The sequence below is a fragment of the Mesoplodon densirostris genome, chromosome 8 (genome assembly GCF_025265405.1).
Source record: "Mesoplodon densirostris isolate mMesDen1 chromosome 8, mMesDen1 primary haplotype, whole genome shotgun sequence".
NCBI classification, from domain to species: domain Eukaryota; kingdom Metazoa; phylum Chordata; class Mammalia; order Artiodactyla; family Ziphiidae; genus Mesoplodon; species Mesoplodon densirostris.
Window position 1 is genome coordinate 38,373,570 of NC_082668.1, and position 21,618 is coordinate 38,395,187.

The 21,618-nt window shown below is 41.7% G+C and overlaps 1 pseudogene; it reads left to right on the top strand.

Moving 5' to 3' along the window:
* Window positions 1-113: 113 nt before the first annotated feature.
* LOC132494725 (uncharacterized) lies at window positions 114-4,617 on the top strand (annotated as a pseudogene).
* Window positions 4,618-21,618: the final 17,001 nt, after the last annotated feature.

The window sequence follows — 21,618 nt, forward strand, 5'->3', positions numbered from 1 at the left end:
GTAGATTTATCTCTGTTCCTTCAAAAATTCCATGGAATAGCAGAACAAAACTATTCAAAAAGTACCAATGCACAAAAGAATGGAATGGGAGAGAAGGCCACAGTGAACTAGAGATGGCGGTGAGATTTAGGAGATACTATGTGGGTGGAGGAGTAAATGACCAAATGATGACACAGCCCAGGAAACCAGCCTAGCAAAGGGGATGCCAAGAGGCAGTGAGCTGATTTCCCCATCCACAGCCTCAAAAGCAAGGACTAAGTAGTACCAGGGAAGGGGTGGGTGTGGAGAATTGCCCTAAACAGGAGGATTGGTTGAGAGCCTGTATGTGAAGTTATTGAAACTCCACGTCTCCTCATGGACTCCCCAGATTTTGCTTGCAAGAAATGTAACCAGAACTAGTGAAGGATGGGTATGTAAATTGTGGAACTCAGTCTGAGTAAGAGTCCCCCATCCTTCCCTGACCCCCACCCCACCGAGCCCCACACCTACCCTTTCACCTACTCTACTTGAAGATTCTAGCAGCCACAGGGGATTGGAGAACTCTCCTCTAGAGAAAATGACATACCCAGAGAGAAAACGTCCAAGTACTGACAACTGAAAATCCAAAGTGCCAGATTTATGTCTGTTCACCATAGAGAGAAACATACAGGTTGACAAGCCCCACTGCTAAACAAAGAAAAATGTCTTTTTAGTGTCCTGCTCAAGTATGAATGGAAAACCCAAGCAGAACCTGTCTTTGGCCTCTTGCCTGGCTCTCCATTTAAGATCCCCACATATCATAGGCACAAAAACTAAATATATTAGAGAACACATGATACCTCTCACTCCAGACTTATCACAGAGCCAGTACAGTGAATTACAACCACAAGCATGCATTCTAAATATCTTGAATAAAAACAAATTTTTGACAATACTCTTGAAAAATGTTTACATTCACTTTAACTTGCATTTTCTGATGAAAATGTGTTCAAATTGTATACACTCTGAATACAATTATGGCTATTTTTAATTCTGTAGATCATTACTATCAATAACATAAATCATGTAAAAATCTTGCTTATAACATAATTAGTTTGCTGAGATAAAGGCAAGAAAAATAACTTAGAGAATATGTTATTAAACATTCATAAATTATATCTATTTTATTGCTTGTCCAGACATCTATAGCTCTATGGAATACTCAGACATGAGCTGTAATAATTAAATTCAATTGTCTTTGATGTTGTAATGATTTCCAGGCATAATAAAATCAGCTTTGCATACTTTAAAAAAATTATTATAGTCATTGTTTTGAAAGTATGCTTATAAATATAGGAAAATTGAACAGTGTGTTAGCTTGAATTGTAATTTCTAGATGTTTAGATATATGGTATATGGGCTTCCATTGGAGTCTTGGGCTGGGTCCCACAATATTAGGGGCAGACCTAAAGCACTCACCATTTGAGGAAAGCCTCAATAGGGAAATGAAGAAAGAGTATAAAGCAAGTTAAAGAAAGGAATTTCAAGGATAAAAATGAAAAAAGAAAAGAAAAACCAATGCAGATGTCAAAATTCTCTTTAAAATTTTTAAATGATTAGTAATCTCAGAAAGATAAAAGAAGCCATGTATTCCTAAAAAATGGATCGGGATCTTTTTTATTATTGGAATTCAATAAGAAGGCTCTCTTGGAAATAGAGAAAGCAAAAATTAAAAGTACAAATACACACTGGTAAAAGCTCAACAGTAAAAAACAATTGAATTAGAGCATGGGCAAAAAATATGAACGAACGTTTCACCAAAGAGTATATACAGATGTCAAGTAAGCACATGAGAAGATATTCAACATCATTTGACGTCAGGTAAATACAAATTAAAGCCGCAATGAGGTATCACTATATACCTATCAGAATGCATTGAATAAAAAATAGTGACAATATCAAAAGCTGATGAAGATGTAGAAAAACTAGATCACTCATACAGTGCTGTTGAGAAAGTAAAATGACACATCATTATGGAAAACAGTTTAATAGTTTCTTATAAAACTAAATATACAACTACCATACATGTAATCCAACAATTGCACTCTTGTGCATTTACCCCAGAAATATGAAAAACTTACATTCAAACAAAAATCTGTACATGAATTTCCATAGCTGCTTTATTCTTAATAGCCAAAAACTGGAAACAACCCAGATGTCCTTCAACAGTTGAATGATTAGACAAATATGTTGTGGAATACTATTCAGTTATAATATGGAACAGCAATTGATAAACTAAACAAATTACATGAGCCTGCAGGGAATTATGTGAAGTGAAAAAAGCCAATTCTAAAAGGTTACATAATGTATGATTCCATTTATAGCACTCTTAAAATGACAAAGTTATACAAACAGAGAACAGATTACTGGTTGTGAGGAATTAGGGATGGGGTGGGGAAGGAAAGTGGGTGTGGCTATATATATCTAAAAGGCCTAGATGAGGGATGCTTGTAGGGATGGAAAAGATCTCTATTTGACTGCTTTAGTATCCTGGTTATGATATAGCAGTACAGTTTTGCAAAATATTATCATTGAGGGAAACTGGATAAAGAGTATTCAGGATCTCCCTGTATTATTTCTTACAATTGGATATGAGTCTATAATTATCTCAAAATAAAAAGTTTAATTTAGAAAATAAAGAAGTACTGGAAGATCAATTCAAGGAAACCTAGAAAATAGGACATAAGGACAAAGACGTTTGAATACAATACAATAGATTAAAAGAAAAATTGGAGGACCAATCGGGTCCAAGCAGGTCCTGAAGCCACAAGTAAGTTACATAAAGAAATAGTCCAAGTGCCCATGGTCCACACTCCTGCTCCAGTGCCTTTTCTCTCCCAGCCTGCACCTATGGCCTCATGGGCAATTCCCTATGATCAGCTGACAGAAGAAGAGAAGACTGGCACCTGGTTTACAGGTATGCAGGTATGCACAATATGCAGGTACCACTCAAAAGCAAATAGCTGCAGCACTACAGCCCCTTTCTAGGACATCCCTGAAAAAGAGTAGTAAGGGGGAATCACCTCAGTGGGCAGAACTTGGGGCAGTGTACCTCATTGTTCACTTTGCTTGGAAGGGGAACTGGCCAGATGTGTAATTACTGATATATGCCAATTTGTGGGTTTTGGCCAATGGTTTGGCTGGATGGTCAGGGATTTGGAAGGAATATGATTGGGAAAAAAATGGTGACAAGGAAATTTGGGGAAGAGGTGTGTGGATAGACCTCTCAGAATGGACAGAAGACATGAAGATATGTGTGTCCCATAAAGCATTTGGTAAATGTTCACCAAAGGGTGACATCAGCAGAGGATGATTTTAATAATCAAGAAATTAGGATGGCCCATTTTTTGGATACCAGTCAGCCTCTTTCCCCAGCCACCTGGTCATCACCCAGTGGGCTCATGAACAAAGTGACCATGGTAGCAAGGGTGGAGGTTATGCATGGGTTTACCAACATGGACTTCTATTCAACAAGTCCTACCTGGCTATGGCCACCACTAAGTGACCAGTCTTCCAGCAGCAGCGACCAACACTGAGTCCTCAACATGACACTATTCCCTGGAGTGATCATTCAGCTACGTGTTGGGAGGTTGATTATATTGGACCACTTCCATCCTGGAAGTGGCAGCACTTTGCTCTTACTGGGATATACATTTACTGTGAATATGAAATTGCCTTCCCTACACTCAACCCAAAACTATCATCCATGGACTTACAGAATGTCTATTTACTGTTATGACATTCCACACAGCATTTCTTCTAATCAAGGAACTCACTTCACAGCAAAAGAAGTATAGCAATGAGCCCACACTCATGGAATTCACTGGTCTTACCATATTCCCCACCATCTTGAAGTAGCTGGCCGATGGAACCATGGAATAGCCTTTTGAAGAATTGGTTACAGCACCAGCTAGGTAATATCTTGCAGGGCTGGTGCAAGGTTCTCTAGAAGGTTGTATATGCTCTAAATCAGTATCCAGAAATGATTCTGTTTCTCTCATAGTTAAGAATCAAGGGGTAGAAATGGGAGTGGTACCACTCACTATTACCCCTAGTGACCCACAAAATGTTTGCTTCCTGTCTCCATGACTCTATGCTTTGCTGGCTTAGAGGTCTCAGTTCCAAAACGAGGGATGCTTCCTTCAGGAGACAAAAGAATTATTCCACTGGACTGGGAGCTAAGACTGCTATCCGGCCACTTCGGACTCTTCATGTCTCTGAATCAACAGGCAAAGAAGGGAGTTATTATACTGGCTGGGGTGATTGATCCAGACTACCACAGAGGACATGGGACTACTACTCCCTAATGGAGGTAATGCTGTGTATGTCTGGAATACAGGAGACCACTAAAGACATCTCTTAGTATCACTATGCCTTATGATTAATGTCAATGGAAAACTACAATAACTCAATCTAGGCAGGAATATTAGTGGCCCAGACCCTTCAGGAATGAAGGTTTGTATTACCCCACCAGGTAAAGAACAACAATCAACTGAGATGCTTGCTGAAGGGTAAAGGAATATAGAATGGATAATAGAAGAAGATAGTTATAAATACCAGTTACAGCCACATGACCAGTTACAGAAATGAGGACTGTAATTGTCATAAGTATTTTCTCCTTATTTTGTTATGGATATGTGTGTGTATATTAAGTAAATATCTTTGTTTTCTTCCTTCTCTTATTCCCTTATCATGTAATATATTGTACAGTAAAAGTACAGTATAATAAAATGTACTTACTTTACATCATAGTACTCAAGTTACAGGACATCAAAGAGTAAACATCATTCATGGACTTTTCCTACTCTTCTGGAAAAGGGGTATGTGCATTTTGGTTGTATGCAGGATAGTTGTATCATGTTAGGCAGAATCATGACCTTGTTATTATCTTTATTTGGGGATTAAAATGGTTTAAAAAGATGCATTGGTTGCCAAGTTGACAAGGGCTGGATTTGTGGCAGTTAATTTTATGTAGAATATACACCATCGACCATCTTGGTTCTCAGGCCTTCTGAAGTGGACTAGAACTATACATCAGCCCTCCTGGGTCTTCAGCTTGCCAACTGAAGATCTTGGGACTTTTTAGCCCCCATAATAGTGCGAGCCAATTCTGTATTACACACACACACACACACACACACACACACACACACACATGTATATGTTTACCTTATTGGTTCTATATTTCTGGAGAGCACAAAATACCTCACCAAGAACCCCTAAAATAAATGAAAAAGGCTCATAGCCAATCACCACTGTCAATAACTATGAAGGGTCTGAAATTTTATCCAACTTGTAAGCAAACAAATAAGCCTGCCAGAGTTTCATAGGCTCTGGCAGAAGAAGAGATCCTCCTGGATTAGAGAGAAAGGACTTTATTACAATACAACAAGCAGGATGCATTTCATATTCACATGGTTCACCTCGCTCCATAAGTGCCATGGGGGAAACACAGAGCACCCCAGGTAGATGTTACACATGCTGTGGGTTTGTGTCACAGCCGAGAAACCCTGAGCTTGGGAAACCCAATTCTTTTATAGTAGGCTACAAGCAAAGCTGCCCAAACTTTGCACAGAGGAAAACACTGCCTTAATATGTTGGATGACAACCAAATACACCCTCTGTTAAAGAGAGAGCCACTATATCTTCCAAGGCTGTTTTCTATACAAATGTCTTTGAAAAGATAATTCAGAACAAAAGGCTATCAGTGCCTCAGTTCAAAAGACATGTAGAAATACAAGAGACACAGGGAGAATTGTCTCCCAAAACCCAGAAATAAATAAAAATAAAGGGAGGATTTTAAATGTTTACACAAGGAAAGAACAGGTCTATTCAGGCTTTTAATTACCAACCTTAGAAGCTAGAAGACAATGAAGCAATGCCAGAAGACTGAGGGAAATTATTTTCAACTTAAAATTCTATACTCAGCCAAGTTATCAACTGAGTAACAGATAGAATAAAAACATTGTCAAACATGTACAGATTTTAAATTAATTTCTGTGAACCTCCTACAGAAAACCACCAAGAAGCTATGCGCAAATCAAATTAATTTAGAAAAGAAACAATATGAGATCCAGTATACAGGAGATTCAACACACAGGCAATCAACATAGAGAAATTCTAAGAGAATGGTGAAAGAAGTCCCCAGATAACTGTGCAGTAGGTCATAAGAGCATCCACTATAGACTGGAAAAAGAGAAGAGATGGCTCTGCAGGGAGAGATCGGGTGGTAGCAGAGTGGGAAGGAGGGAGAAATGACCATTTAGTTGACCATTTGGAAAATTATATTGACAGGAGTTGACAGAGCTATTTGAATTTGGGGCCTAATTAATAACAGGCATAATTTATTTTGAAAACTAAGCAAATGGAAAAAAATTGAAACAGTTATTAAGTCCAGGGAAAGCAAGGAGTTTTGAAAAATATAATAAGAGTACAGTATCTGACGAGCAGAGAATAATATTAAATAGCCAAAATAATTCAAACAAATACTAGCTGTTAAATTACTGTGTTGTAACTATATTGGGAAGATGGGTGGAAAAGGATTAGAAGTGATGGTTATATAGAAGCTAAATTCTTGTCCACTAGTAGAATTCAACAAATGATGTCTATAATTAAGAGCTAAAGGAAGTGGCGATTTGAGCATTTCATTTTAAAATGTGGAATTAATATCAGTAGCAATAGCTAAAAATGCTGAAAGTGGTTTCTTCATCAAGGAGTGGGACCAGGAGCATGTATGAGTAAGGTAAGGAATGTCTTCTGGGGAAGGCAGTAATAGTAAGTCATTTTCTCACTGACTTCAAACTTACTTTTTTTTTTTTTTTTTTTGCGGTACGTGGGCCTCTCACTGTTGTGGCCTCTCCCGTTGCAGAGCACAGGCTCTGGACGCAGCCATGGCTCACGGGCCCAGCCGCTCCTCGGCATGTGGGATCTTCCCAGACCGGGGCATGAACCAGTATCCCCTGCATCGGCAGGTGGACTCTCAACCACTGCACCACCAGGGAAGCCCCAAACTTACTTTTATTATGTATATTTAAATTCTATAAGACAAAAATTTATGCTTAACTGATAAGAAAGAAAAAAAAAAACAGACCTAAGAGACTTCTGATCCTTAATCCAGTGGTTTTCAAATGATATGTTATGGGCTCCAGGTCTAGATGGAGGTGTTTTAGGCCTCATCATTCTCTTGGTTACCAAAGTATCACAGTTTGAAAAAGTATCACATATATTTTTCAATATATACACTGGGACTCTCTGCAGGTTAATTTCAAGACACTTCTTCTGTTAAAACATAAGTAGTGAATAAAATGAAAACCCAAAGTAATAATATAACCTAACAAAATAAAATAGTGAAATGAAATAAAAATATAAAGGAATAAAATACACTTGGAAAGGACTATCTTAAAATAATAAATTCCTAATCACAGGATGGCATATATCCAAAATGGGCTGGCATAGAGCTAAGTTGAAGATGAAAGGCAATTTTTGTTGTTTTAAATCAACCTACACTGTCAATACACAGAGCAAGCTGTCTGACAGTCAAGTTGTAATTCTCTTCAGGAAGGAACATATTCCCTTCCATCTTTGTTCCCTGTTTATATCAGCCACATCTTATTGATGCATTTATAAGTGAAGATCTTTTTACTGCAAGGAGCATAAGTTCAATTCAAACTAGCTTAAGGGGAAATAAAATGGAACATATTGACTTGTGTAACTGAACAGCTCGAGAGTAGATTTTTAAACTGGATGGACCCAGGAGCTCAAATGTCAGGTCTCTGCCCATCTCTCAGCTTCCTCTGTTTTGACTTTATTCCAAGACAAGTGCTCCACTCATGGCATGACGCTCCAAGCATACAGCCAACAGTCTCCGCTATCCCCTAAGAAAGGACTGCTCTTTTCCAAAAACTCCACAAAAGTTCCATATTGGTTCTGATTGAACCAACTTAATTTGCTTGCCCTTCTATAAATCAAAACCCTCTAGACCCATATGGGACACTGCCGATGGAGAATAAAAAGAGAGGGCTGAGCAAATTCTTTGTTAGATTTGTTACTTAATATTTAATACGACGGTAAATGGTACTACAATCCTGAGCGCCAGTTACGACATGTGGGTTTGTTTTCCTCACACCAAGCAGTTCTCCAACAATTCAACTCAATTCTCTCTCGAGAGGGCAGCAGCCTGCAGGTTAAGGGCTAGTGCGACAAGACCGCCCCTCACCCCCAGCACTTCAGATGCCAGTCACAAGTCCAGGTTGCCACCTGTGCTTCTCACTAAGCACCTATCGAAGATTCCGATGACCCCCTCCTTGAGTTCCATTTATTCACTAGAACAGCTCACAGAACTCAGAAGCACATTTTATTTACTAGATTGCCAGTGTATTATAGAAGGATAAAACTCAGGAACAGCTCAATGGAAGAAGTGCCTAGAGCAAGGTGTGGGGAATGTGGGTGAGTTTCCATGGTCTCTGTGGACACACAGTTCTCCCCAAATCTCCACATGCTCTCCAACCTGGAAGCTCTCCAAATCCCCTCCTTTGGGGTTTTTTTTTTGAAGGCTTCATTGCACAGGCATGATTTCAACCTCCAGCTGCTGTCTCTTCCCCAGAGGTCAGGGGGCTGGAACTGAAAGTTCTCATCTTCTAACCGCATGGCTGGTTCTCCTGGCAACCAGCCCCCATCCTTAGATGGGGGGTGGGTGTCCCAAAGTCATCTCCCTTAGTATAACAAAAGACATCTTTTGGCTCTCACCACTTAGGAAATTCCAAGGGTTTTAGGAGCTCTGTGCCAGGAACAAAGACCAAATAAATATTTCTTATTATAAATCACAATATGACAGGTATCTTTTCAAAAAGTATTTTCTATGTGTTTGCTGCTTCTATTTTCTAGAAAGAGTTCACTAATCTGCTGCCTTCACTGCTTCTGCCTTATAAACTCCCAAATGGTCTACTACCTTCTAAAGTATAGTTTCCACCCCTAATACCTCTGGCCAAGGGCAGGAATGTCCTCCCTAATCCATACCTTACAGACAGTCCTTTGACATTGATGATCATTCCCTCCTAGAAATGTTCTCTTCATTTAGATTCTGGGACACTGCACTCTGACATCTCTGGCTCTGCTTTTCAGTGTCCTTTTTGAGTCCTTTCTTTGGCCATTCCTTAGGTTAATATGCTTCAAAATTTGTATCCTAAGTCCTCTGCCCAGTCCTATATATTTTACATTGGCAATTTCTTCTGCATTCATTATTTTAAATACTATGTTTAACCAATTAACTGTTAACTGTATATTTCTGCCCCATTCTTTCTCAGGTTCAGAAACCTTGCCAGAGACTGTTGATGTTCACCAATATCCCAATTCTCCTGTTCTTTATGGGCACAGAGCTAAAATGTATTTTTCAGCCGCCTTTGCAGTTCAGAGTGATTATATGATGGGTTCTAGACAGTAGAAATGAGAGGAAGTGATATTTTCCACTCCTAGGGCTAACCCATAACCCCCAACCCCACTATGTGCAGTACTTATTCTGCCAGGTAAATGAAAGAATGCCAGGTATCTGGAAGAAAGGCTTAGGTAGAAAGAGTCTGAATTATTTTATGGAGCAGATTACATCCCACCACTCCAACCCACATTGTACTTTTTCTTTTCTTTTTTTTTTTTTTGCTGTACACAGGCCTCTCACTGTTGTGGCCTCTCCTGTTGTGGAGCACAGGCTCCGGACGCGCAGGCTCAGCGGCCATGGCTCACAGGCCCAGCCGCTCTGTGGCATGTGGGATCTTCCCGGACTGGGGCACGAACCTGTGTCCCCTGCATCGGCAGGCGGCCTCTCAACCACTGCGCCACCAGGGAAGCCCCACATTGTACTTCTGAGTGAGAAATAAACTTGTATTGTGTTAAACTACTAAGGGGTTATCTGTTTCAGCAGCTAACAGTATTTACCTGAACTAATATAGGCCCATTTACCTAACTGCTTCCATAGCTTTGTCAAACTCAAGCAGATACAAAGCAAGCTCATCTTCTTCTTCCCCTCCCCCTCCCCCCAACCTCCTCCTCCAGCTCTGATCCCTTAGTGATTACCTCATCGGCTTAATTACCTCAAAGGGAAATCTGCCAATCTTGAGTCCTTCCTCTCCTGTATCAGGCAGGGCCAATCATCAAGTGATCTCTGGAATCAAATCACTTTTCTCTATGCCCTGGCTGGATCACTGCCATGGCCTCCTAAATGCTTTCCCTGCTTATACTCTTGCTTTTTTCTAATGCATTCTCCACAGTGCCACCAGATCAATCTTGGAAAACTGCAAATAGAATCATGTTACTCCTCCACTATGCTGAAGATAAAGCCCAAATACCTTCCCATGGCTTAAAAGGCCCTATATGATCTGTTTCTTGCATATCTCTCTAGGCCCATCCTGTATGGTACTCAGTCCTCTACCAGGCTGAACATCTTCCTGTTCCTTGAACAGGTTATGGACTCTGAGCTTCCATCTGCTACTGCTTTGGACTAGCGAGCTCAGTGATGGCAGTGACGTCATCTAATTTTTATGCTGGGGTATTTCCAGACTGTTTGGTATAAGTTAGCACTCAAGCATTGTTGAGTGTCTGACAGACTAAGTTTGGTTTGACCACAGACAAAACCTATGTAAATACCCCATGTAAAGACTGATATCAGAGTCTCAGCCATGTTAATATCCATAAATAGGAACGCAGAAAGCAACAGTACTTTTGAAATGGTAATCATATTAGTTGGGGGGAAAGGTAGGTAGCTGTAACAAAGAGACTCTGAAGGAGAATGGCTTAAAGAACAAAAATATTTATCTTCCACTCATATAACAGTTCTGATGTCGGTTGTCCAGGTTGGCAGGGCAGTTCTTTTCCATATGGACATTCAGGGACCCAAGTACCTCCCCTCACAGTGCTCCTTCACTCTTGGGGATAGTGTCATTATCTACAGGGACAAAACTGGATCACCATGGGTTCAAGCCAGTGGAAAAGGAGAAGAGAACATGGGAGAGAAGGTGCACAGAGGAGAAAAGAACATACAGGATGTACCAGGCAGGATTCCACCAGAAAAACAGCACCAGTAGATAATATATATATCTAGCGATTTATTGCAAGGAATTGGTTTATGTGACTATGGGTGCTGGCTAGGCAAGTCTAAAATCCATAGCACAGTCTCTCCCAAAGGGTGGACTGGAAATTCTCAGACAGAAACTGAAGCTTTAGCTCTCAGGTAGAATTTCTTCTTCCTCAAGGAAATATCAATTCTGCTTTTAAAGCCTTTGAACTGATTGGATCAGCCCCATCCTGAGCATAGGCTCTTTTAAAGTTAACTCATGTTAATCACAGCTACAAAATATCTTTACAGCAACACCTAAATTAGTGTTCTATTGAGTAACCGGGGACTATAGCCTAGCCAAGTTGACACATAGAACTGACCATTACAGAGAAGAGGGTAACAGAGAGGAGAAGGGAACAGAGAAGAGAAGAGCACATAGAGGAGTATCATCGGCTGCCTTGGGTCCCAGGTGAAGTGAGCAGTTTCACTTCGACTCACTTTCCATGATGATCACATGGGTGTACCCAACTGCAAGGAAGCCTGGGAAATGTAGTCCAGCCACGTGCTCAGTAGAAAAACAAAAACAGTTTTGGTGGATAATTAGTAATCTCCACCACAGCAATGGTCAGTTTTGAGAAAGAAGGTCTCCGTTCTTTGGCTATCCATGCTTGTTCCTTGTACTACAGAACTGAGAGTACACTTTACTCCTTCCGAAGAAAAGTCTTACCTGATACCTAAAGACCTGAAAGCACTGCTGGATACAGATCAGCTTATGTATACAACAGATCACACAAGGTTATCTCCTTGGCACTGCTTGCCCAGCTACTCTTTTTACAGTAATGATATGGGTTTTGTGATCAAACTTTGGTACTTGCTTCTGCAAATTTCTATCATTTATAACCCTACTAAATATACTGAGTCTGTATAATATCACTGACACTCTACCACTGACATTAGATTAAAACTATTAAGAAATTGTGATTCTAGCAATTAGCTAACTAAGAGGGAATAACACACTAAAATATTTTGGCTATTTTAACCAGAGATTTCACCACGTAAGAGCAAGCTTCCTGCCTTTGGTACGTATCCAAGTGTGTGAGATAAAGCCAGGACTGGAGATGGAAGAAAGACATGTTTCTGTCCTCTTAGCAGCTTTATTTCATTTCACTCATTTACTCTTTTTTGAAAAATGCCTAGAATAACTTTTCTGCTGGCACCTATCGGTTTGTCTCCTCCTCATTCTCACTCTTCCTAAAATCTACTGGTAAGCAAGGAAGGAAGGGAACAGGAGACAGCCGGCAATGGCATTGCTTTATCCTCCCTCCAGTCCTGACTCCTCCACTTTTCACAACACTGCTGAAGCTAAGAGGCTTAAGTGACTCTCATGCTAGTGAGATACCGTATCAGTGCACTCCCATCACGACAGGGTCCTTAAAACATTATATGTAGGGGCTTCCCTGGTGACGCAGTGGTTGAGAGTCTGCCTGCCAGTGCAGGGGACACGGGTTCGTGCCCCGGTGCAGGAAGATCCCACATGCCGCGGAGCGGCTGGGCCCATGAGCCATGGCTGCTGAGCCTGCGCGTCCGGAGCCTGTGCTCCACAACAGGAGAGGCCACAACAGTGAGAGGCCTGTGTACCGCAAACAAAACAAAACAAAAAACAACATTATGTGTAGATGCGGATTGTAGTTACTATTCTAATATATGTCCTGCTGTAAAATGAGGTGAAGGTAATAAGGAATCCAAACAAGATATGGTGCCTATTCTCCAAAAATTTACAAATAAGCAACATCATAGATGAGGGCAGAACAAAATTAGGGCCCATCACTTATGCAAAGAACTTTTGGGCTTTTTATGAACATGCTCTCCCTCCTCCCCTTGAGGTCTGTCTCTAGTTTTTTCTGACAATATTACTGAAGCCAGCTGGAAAGAAAGAGGGTTGGAATGAGGCTAGATAAGAAAGTTAATAAAACTAAGTCATCTATGAAAGATAAACAGTTGATACCACCATTCTGAGCCGTAACACTGTTTCCCACAGTCAATGAGGATTCAAGATTTCTTGAACTGTTTGCACTTCAAGTCAGGAACTGTGTTAAGCACTTTATGTTTACAAGTAGATTTACTTCTCCAAAAAGCTAATTCTGTGAGGTAAGTATGATTAGCCCCAATTTTCAAATAAGGAAATCAGTGTTTAGACAGGTTGATGAATTTGTCGAAGATCAAGTTGCTAGTATGTAGCAGAGACATTACCACATCTTTTTTTTTTTTTTTTACCACACACACACAAGAGATGCTGAGCTATAAGGAAGAGTCTACAGCAGATTTAAAATTTATTCCCACTCATTAAAGATGTGAGAAATAAAGACTAAATCATTAAAGATTTTAATAAGGAGACATTGCAGAACACATTTTCTAAAGGTCGTAAAACTACTTGGATAGATTAAGTTGAAAGCTAGGTGGGTGCAAGTACAAACAAAGGGAACCAGAAGTTCCATGTTATCCAATGGCTGCTGAAATGTTGTCTGAAATTAGCCTTAACTAGAATCAAAAATAAATTCCAACACATACTCAGAGTCAGTAGGTCTTAAATTACAATCATGTGAGATTTCTTCAGAGACCCAAGATATTAAAAATGAAATTGTATTTGTCTATAATATTTTTGTCACTTCATGTTAAATATGTCCTTTAAACTATTACTACTAAATAATAGTTTTCACTTTCTAAATGACTTCAATCTCTATTCTAGTTTTCTTTCAAAACTTATCTATGTCGTACCTCATCCACAAAGACAATTTTCAAAATACCAAACTTCATTTCTGCCTCTATTAACATACTTTTTGCCTGTAAAGGAACTCTTTTTTTATGAACATGCAAATAGCATCTAACATGATTCCTGAACCAGGGTAGATAATAATAGTTTGTGTTAGAAAAGAGAGACAGGGAGGAAGAAGGAGAGAGAGAAAATAAAAGAGAGAAAGAAAGAGTATTGATTAGTTTCCTTGAGGACAGAAATTTTGGTAGACACGAAGAAAGAAAATAATATGTTTGCCCAAGATGCCCTCACAGTCACAGAGGAGAATAACAGCAGCATTATCACTGATAACATTAATTGAGCACTTACTATGTGCCATACTTTCCTTGCTATATAGTTACCATTATTCTTCTCATTTTAATAATTGAGCACACTGAAAAACAGATTACACAACAAGCCCAAAGTCACAGGAAATGGTGAAGCCATCATTTAAACCTTAGCAATCCAAGTCTAGATCCCACACATAACCAACACTCTTCTGCCTTCCAAACAACCAGATAACTGCAGTGTTCCACGGGAAAGAAAAACTCTGTTCCAAGTGCCAAAGGAACAGAAAGGAAGGAATATTCTGCCCAGGTGGGAGAAGTGAGGGTGTTTGGGTGAGACTAAGGCGTAGGTGGCAAGTGGTGTTTAGAGAAGGGGTGATGTCGGGCTTCACCTTTGATGGTGGAAATCCACATAAGTGTTGGATTGGGGATGTTGAGGAAGGAAAGACAAGCCCAGGCAAAGGTAAAAATTTGCCCCAAACTATAGATATCTGAAAGTACATGGTATATTCTGTGTGTGCAGAAGGCAGTAAGGGGGTGGGGGGAGCGTGCAGCAGGGCTAGAGACTCTCAGTGTGAGTGGTAAACTGACTGTGAGAAATATTTTTAATTTTCATTCAACAACTATGTATTGAACACCTAGTACATGCCGGCACATAGCAGTGAATAAAAGAGGCAGACACTCTTTATGGTGCTTACATCCTAGTGGAGGGTGACAGGTAATAAACATATAATGTAGCATGTGGTGATAAGTACTAAGAAGGAAAATAAACCAGTGTAAGGAGACAAGGAGTCAGGAGTGGAAGTTATCTGAGATAGGCTGGTAAGGGGAGGCCTCTCTGATAAGGCATTTATTTACACAGAGACTTAAATGAGGGAAGACTTCATTTTGCAAGCCAGGAAAGTTCATGAAAGATTTTAAGCAGGGATGTGACTTGATCAGATTTCCTTTTCTGAAAGCCAGTTTTTGCTGATGGTTTCGTACAGGGAGAGGGAGTTGAGGCTAATGAGAAGAGAGGACCACTTAGAACACTACTGCAATAATCCAGATGACAAAATATGATAAACAACTACAACAGCAGCAGTGGGTGTGTAATTTTAAAATAAGAATAAGCTCTGTGGGGGACCTAGAATGCTGAGAATAAGTCTCTTTTTAGTAACTTAGACCAGAGGCAATTGTAGACATGCTAAAAGCCAGAGGATATTGAGAAAGCAGACAAAGAGAAAGGCAGAGAGTTATTTATTCCTTGGCCTGCAGCATCAATGGAAATGGGCATGAGTGGCTGAAGAGAGAACGTGGACCACTTCCCAAAGCAAGTGCTACAAGAAAGGAAGACGAAAACCTTGAAGTAGTCTTAGCTTGAAACAGTGGTAGTGTCCAATGTCTCTATAATCATGGAAGAAAGTGGGAGATAATGTATTCCAACAGCTCCTAATTCCTTCCCACCTACACAGATATTAGCCCCCCATGCTGTATCCCCCACCAGCATGTGTGTGTTCCCCCCATGATGGTTATTGGTCCTGCGAGATAGGCAAGGGTGGACACCCTGCAGCAGGGCAGGGGACAGAGATTAAGGTGGTATGCAGACAGGAGAAATGGCCTGGGGTGTGTCTACTCTTAGAGGATTAAAAGAACAGAAAGTAAACAACCTATAATGAAAACATACACCATAGACCACCATAGAGATGGGCAACATGGGGCTTCAGGACAAGGCCCAGCCTGGAGACTGAGGCTGGCATGAATCTTCTTTCTTTCTCCTTCCCCCAAATTCACAGGGTTGGTCCTGGTGAGGTTGGGAGGATAGCAGTCTAGAGAAAGCTACCATATAGCACTGCAGGTGTGTGATACAAATATGTTTTTTCTATGTGTGTCTTAGTGTGCAAAGACTGCTGGCATGAGGGGAGATTGGCCAAGACGGTGGAGCAGAAAGACCCTGGGTTCACCTCCTCTCACGATTACACCAAAGTCACCACAATCTGCAGAAAAACCATCGATGAAGAAAACCGGAAGCTACCAGGAAAGATCTTCTACAACTAAAGACAAAGAAGGAAGCACCAGGTGACTGGAGTAGGATAAGCAGGCTCGTGATATAATCCAATCCCATACCCGCCCAGGGTGGGCAACCCACAGACTGGAGAATCATGAGTGCAGATATTCTACCATGGGAATGAGAGCTCTGAGCCTCACATCAGGCTTGCCAGCCCAGGGCTTCTGCACCAGGAAGATGAGCCTCCAGGGCATTTGGCTTTGAAGGCCAGCAGGGCCTAATTTTGGGAGCCCTGGGGAAATAAAAACTTGGCTTTTAAAGGGTGCACACAAAACCTCATGCAAACCTGGACGCAGGGCAAACGCAGTAATTTGACAGGAACCTGGGCCAGACCTACTTGCTGGTCACGGAGGGTCTCCAGGAGAGACGGGGTTGGCTGCGGCTCACGCCGAGGACGTAGACACTGGCGGCGGCCACCTTTGGGAGCTTTCTGGTGAGGGTGGCGCCATCGCGGGTTCCTCTCTGTCTCTATAGGCCAAGACTCAGCCTGTAGGGGCTGGTGCTAAGACACCTCAGGCCAAACAACTAACTGGGCTGGGACAGGCCCACCCCTCGGCAAGGAAGGTGCCTAAAGACTTCCGGAGTCCAGCAGCGGCCTCTAGATGTACCTCTAGACACGCCCCTAGACACGGCTCTGCCCACCAGAAGCCCAAGATCCAGCTCCACCCACCAGTGGTCAGGCACAGGCCTTTCCAGCCAGGAAACTTGCACAAGCCTCTAGACACAACCTCACCCACCAAGGGGCAGACACCAGACACAAGAAAACCACAATCCCCAGAGCAGGCCAGACCCTACCCTGGGACCAGCTGGTCCCCGACCCTGCCCACTAGCATGCCAATGCAAGCTTCAGGACACCCCGGATCACATACCCAACTGTGTCACAAACCACCACTTTCCCCTATGCCCCCTGGTGATCTGACACAAGCTCTGGGATCCCCAGGCCCCGCAGCCAGACTCCAGGACCCAGCTCTGCCTGCCAGTAGTCTGGCACTAATTTTAGGACCTGGCTTCACCCAGGTCTCCTGGATCCCACCCACCAGCGAGCCAGCACTGGCCCCGGGGTACCCTAGGGGTCTGCAGCCAGCCACCTCATGACCAGGCCCTGCTAACCAGCAACATCTGCACAAGGCAGGGCCTGGCAACCAACCAGACTAGGGGCAAATGAAGCCTACTAGACCACCCATATAGTCAGTCCACCACAACAGAAGGACCCACGCAGCTCTCTTAGGGGGACCCCATAGAGCATATAAGCTTGAGAGATGAGAGGGGAGTGCACTGCTGGGATGCATGGCACGTCTCCTACAGAAGGCCACTTCTCCAAGTCAAGAAACCTAACTAACTTAACACATACATAAAAATGCAAAGAGCAACTTTAGATAAAATAAGGCAGCAGAGGAATATGTTGCTAACAAAGCAACAAGATAAAACCCCAGAAGAAGAACTAAGTGAAGTGGAGATAGGCAGTACCTGAGAAAAAGTACAGAGTAATGATTGTCGAGGTGATCAAAGAACTCAGGAGAAGAATGAACGCACATGGAGAGAAGTTAGAAGTTTTTTTAAACAGAGAGTTAGAAAGTATAAAGAACCAAACAGAGGAAGAATCCAATAACCGAAAGAAAAAGAAAAAACCACAACTAGAAACAAGAAAATTACAAAATGAAAAGCTCACTGATAAAGGCAACATACAGTAAAGGTGGGAAATCATCCACACACAAAACTAGTAGGGAGGTTAAAAGACAAAAGTAGTTAAATCATCTATATCCACAATAAGTATTTAAGAGATACACAGAACAATTAGATGTACAATAAGATATTAAAGCTGGTGGCATGGGATTAAACTCTTACTTTTCAGAGGATTCGTGGTCTGTGACTAACGCTTGTTTACAAGAGTGTCCTGGCCACATTATTAGAGCTTGGCACCATGAAGAGTTCAATAAATGCTTGGCAAGTGGGGAAGCCGATTTAAGAACACTGGGAAGCTGTTTTAGGGTCTCTAGTGGCCATTTTGGCAGCTGGAGCCCCATTTGGGGGCTAGAGATACCTTCAGTCTGTGAGTTGCTTTTGGTTCTGGAGAGCTAAGAGGAAGTGGAGCAGGACAGAGAGGGAGAAGCTGGCCGCTTGTCAGATTCAAGAGGTGGAGAGATACGGAGGCTTCCAAAATTTCCCTCGAGCATACTCAGCGCAGGCTCTAGAGGGAAGAAGGATGTCTGGGAACCCTGGCAGGATCCTACAATCACAAGATGAATATCATATACATGCTTAACTTCCACACATTCACCTATTTCTGCTCCACAACAGGGAGCAAGAGGGAGCAGGGATTGAGGGGTAGGGAGGGGTGGTTAGAAGAGATGAGAGATGGAGATGGAGAGAGGGAGAGGTGGGGAGGGGGAGGGGTGGGGGAGGGGGAGGGGTAGAGAACAAGAATCAGTGAAGAAGAAATAGCCACATAGATTTCCTTGAACTAAGCGTCTCCAAGTGAGAGACGTGAATCCATTGTTCCCTTAGCCTCTTGGTACCCACATTCAAACATTTAACTTTCTGCAGAGTAAGGCATCTAAACACAGGTTCTTTGTCTGGTACTCAATTACAGAAACAGAAATCTGTTCCAAAGCATTGAAGGACCTGTAAGAGATGGTATGTTGATCTCCAGTGTGACAACTTCCTAAGGGATTTTCAAAGGTTGTTTAATGCTTCATGATCTTCACCTTCTGTGCTGGGCTTAGTATCTACCCCAGGTCATGAATAACGTGTGACACTGTTATATTGCGCAGAGACCTGTTCCTGATGAACTGAGAAAAGGGAACCTTTTCCAGTCAGGGTGTAGGTGCTGCCATTTTGAATAAGAAGTAAACTTGCCAATTTAGTAATGTGATAAAAGGCATATGTATGAAGACATGGTTTGTAGTCAGATCTGTGTCTCTGAACATGTCAGATTTAGCCAGGACTTCGTAATTGTGAAGAAATTTCTCCAGTTCACTTCTGTCTTCAATCAGTAAGTCTCAAAGTTTCACTTCCTAAACTATCTCCCTTATCCCTTACTCTAGCTCCTAGATCATTTTCCCCTTACCAGACACTTCAATGTTCTAGAATCTTGCCATGCTGTTCCCTCAGGGTGGAGATTCCTACCTCCCACCTTTTTATATTTATGGAAATCATATTCTTCCTTCAAGACTGTGCTCTAAGTGTCTTTCTTAAACTAGCCACCTTCTATATTTGCCTACTTGTCTAATTATAACTCACAATATAGTTAACATATTACTTATGAGACAACAGAAGTGGAAAAGACTTTGAACTACATGTAAAGTTTGAGCTACATGTTAAATACATTACACCAATTTTTTCTACTTTGTGTTATAACTAGTTATAATTATTTGGCTTCTTTCTTGTGTTAGTTTCCTATTCCTGTAGTCGTCATTCAGATGACTCCCGCCAAAGCTGTCATCTCACTGCAACCATATGAAATAGCCTAAGAACCACCCAGGTGAGCTCCATCAACTCATAGAACCATGAGAGATAATGATAAATTGTTTTAAAACAGTTTTCTGGTTTTCTGTCAGGCAGCAATAGAAAACCAGAACACAGCCAAGAACATTCCAAATGATACAAAGATCTAGAAGCTGTGAACAAATGTCTTTGCACACATGTGTTTTCTGAAGAATTCATGTGTTGAGGTGGCATAGTGGAGAGAGGGCTGGGACCACTCAAAGGGTCTGTACTGACGCAACAGGAAAGAGAGTGCTGCTGAGGCTTGAGACACAAACAGGAACCTCACAGTGGCAATAAATTGGAACTAAACATGCTTTGGAGCCCTCCCTGGTATCACCTAAGGATCTGGGAGTTTTAATGGCTCCCAGAAAAACTCATTGAATCACTTATACATTAAACAAATACTCAAGGAGAAATTTACCAGGGGAAAGAGACAGACAATAAATGAGTGAATGAACATGATATAAATGGACAGAGACTTGGTCACTCATGGGGGTTGTCATTATTGCTCTCATTCCCTCTGCTACCCAGCACTACTGTGTTGTGCCTGGCCTGTCACTATCCCTCAAGCTCTGCTGTCTGAGTACATGTATAGGCACCACGTCCTATGGCCATAGAGTCCCTCATTGCTGAGTCTCAGCACTCAGCGTCCAGTGCCACAGCCAGTGCCTGGCCATCATGCAAGTTGGCCATGATGCTGCCATTCAAGGAACCCCAGAGGCCCCATCATTCCCCCATTTTCTGAAGGTGACTTTCTATCTCTTGGCTCTGTCCATTCCTGCCTTATCTAACCCATAAGTCTATCCACCTCTGGGAAAACCAGGCTAATCCATCTTGATGATCTAGAAACCCTTCAACTGTTTACTCCACCCATCAGGCTGAGGGTAGGGGTGAGGATAGGGAGCAGGGGGAAGGGACAGAGTTCAGCTTCCAGGGACCAAGGATGGTCTCTTCTTCCTGGGATGGGGAGTGAGAGGAGATAGTGAGTCCACAGAAAGGAGAAATACAGTTTTCATCTTCCTTTTTCTAATAGTTCGTTCTATTGCACACAGTTATTTGAGATAGGAGAATTGGTATTTTAGTCCATGGGGGAAAAAAACCATTCTGGATTCTTGCAGTACATATAAAATTGTTTCTTGAACTAAAATGATGAAAGAATTTATCAGAGGGAAGATTTGAAGATAAAAAGTTCATGAAAGAGATTTTCCTTATTTATAGCCCAGCCTTCCCTTGAAATGAACAGTATTTCAGTTCATATCAGGATAATTAATAGACCTGAGAAAGCAGTATCTAACACCTAACACCTTTTAAGTAACACCTAACAAAGGTTATATTAAAAGGCGATAATGCCTATTGCATTAAAAAGCAAAATATACTACAGAGCATAAAACTGTCCTGTGTGTCCATTTCATAAGTTCAATCTTTCCAAAAAGATAAAAACATCGTAAGGTTCAGCACTTCAGAAATTAAATGCAATCAACTAAACATGAAAGAAGGTTTTGGTATTGGTGGATTAAAACGCCAATCTGAAGCAGTAACATTTGAGAAAAACTGGCAGCAAATGAAAAAGTGTCATTTCCAGAGGTATCATTATTCAATCAGAGTTTCTTGCAATATAGACAGGGCAAAATAATGTGGGAGCTGTAACTCCTTGTTTCATCAAAAAGGAAGCACATCCGTGGGGAAGATTCTGAGGCTGGAATCAGACTTGATCTGGTACTGCAAACTCCACCCTGAGTGACCTGGTGAGTCACTGACTCAAAGCTCCTCTCCTCACTCCTACCTTGGAACACTCCTACCTGCCTGACTCTCGGGGGACTCAAGAAATATATGAAAAATATGCACAATGCTTTTTCAAAACCCTATACAGGGCTTCCCTGGTGGCGCAGTGGTTGAGAGTCCGCCTGCCGATGCAGGGGACACGGGTTCGTGCCCCGGTCTGGGA